Genomic DNA, 1,615 nt, shown 5'->3' with positions numbered 1-1,615 from the left:
GTAGATCCTGCATCTCGAGGAAATTTCTGGTTTTGTCCACAGGTACCCTGCAGATGCTCACTTACTTAACCATTTGCTCATCTGATCCCAAAGGCATCTGGATCCATTCTTAACCAGCATCTCGGATTATCTACACACTGGGTCCTTGACTGGAAACTAGTACTCCCGGGGGCCACATTAAGTGGGGATGGGAGTGGAGTGAGGTTGCGACCCTGGGAACAAAGTTAAGTGTCTCTGGCTCACTAGCTGCTCCCGGTCCAGATTCGCAGGTCTCTCAGCTTTGCCTTTGGGTGCCCTCGCCTCGCCATCCTCCTTGTGATTCCAGTGGTTCCTGTTATTCCCTCCTCTTGAACCTGAAGTTGGCCTCATGGGCCCTGGCTTCTAGGTTGCTGTTCTGGCTGCCTAGAAACTTCTCTCCCTAGCTAAATTTGAAGTGCAATTACAGGCCCTAATTAAGCTTTGTCATGGGTTTTCCCCAGTCTTGACTTTCAATTTTTATTTACATGGTCCCTGCTGCTGATTCTTAGTTCTAATTCATATTATGTCATATTATTATATGTGTTCTTGTTGAAAAGCTGTTCAAATTCTCTACGGACTAATAGAGGACACAAGTGTATAGCACAGTAACATTAATGTTCCTCTCACCGCTGAGAGATGGGTGTTGAGTGTTAGCTGTACATTTTACACACTACATGGAAAGGGCAGGAGGGATGGAGCAAATTTTACCTATTTTACTTCATTGATCAAGGAAGCTCTTGGCTGCCTGGGTCGGATGAGGGGAGTTTTACCCTATCAGGCACATTTCCCACATATTCCAGATAGGCAAATAGTCCTTGGAACTATAACACACCAGGATTTAATTTCAGAACTGTTGGTGAAAAAAATGATCACCTGGCTCTTTCATTTTTGTAAAATAATAATAATAATAATAAAATAAGAAGAAGAAGCAAAATATAGCTAACTAAAATTTTAATCTTGGAAAATGTTTTCTGACATAAATAAAAAAGTATACGATTTTAGCTCAATTGGCAGCATCTAACCATCAGATTAAAAAAGGTTAATTTCGATTGTGCATCTAGGGTAGATGTTAGCCTGAAGAATACTTGTAAAGCCAGCCTGATTCTTGGTCTCTCTTTTTTTTCCCCTCTTTTTCCCCTCCCCCTACCCACCTCTTAACTGTACATTCCTCCTCATTTCTTCTCCCCCCTTTGCCTGATACTGGATGGAGTTTCCATGTGGGCCCCACTGTTGTGCTAATAATAGCGATGACTGCTATTTGTCAAGCCTTTACCACTTGCCAGGCACTGTGTGAAGCACCCTAGGTACATTTCCTCACTCATTCTTCCCACCAGCCTTTCTGGAGGATGGGCATATTTGTGTAATGAGCCTGGTCATACATGGTGTTTAATAGCTCCATTATGTCCTCTGTCAGCACTCCAAATAACAAAGTTATTGCTATTCTTGACTTTTTCATGCTTGGCTTAAAATGTATTGGTAAATATGATGCTGGCTACAGAAAGGAACTAGCAGGCGAACTCTGGGGAATTGAAGTTATGCTTTATATATATTTTTAATCCTTTCCCTGAGTAGTAATTACTGGAAGTGAATGAAAGCA

This window comes from Pteropus vampyrus, unplaced genomic scaffold (assembly GCF_000151845.1).
Source record: "Pteropus vampyrus isolate Shadow unplaced genomic scaffold, Pvam_2.0 Scaffold498, whole genome shotgun sequence".
NCBI lineage: Eukaryota > Metazoa > Chordata > Mammalia > Chiroptera > Pteropodidae > Pteropus > Pteropus vampyrus.
Note: the sequence above shows the minus strand (reverse complement) of the source record.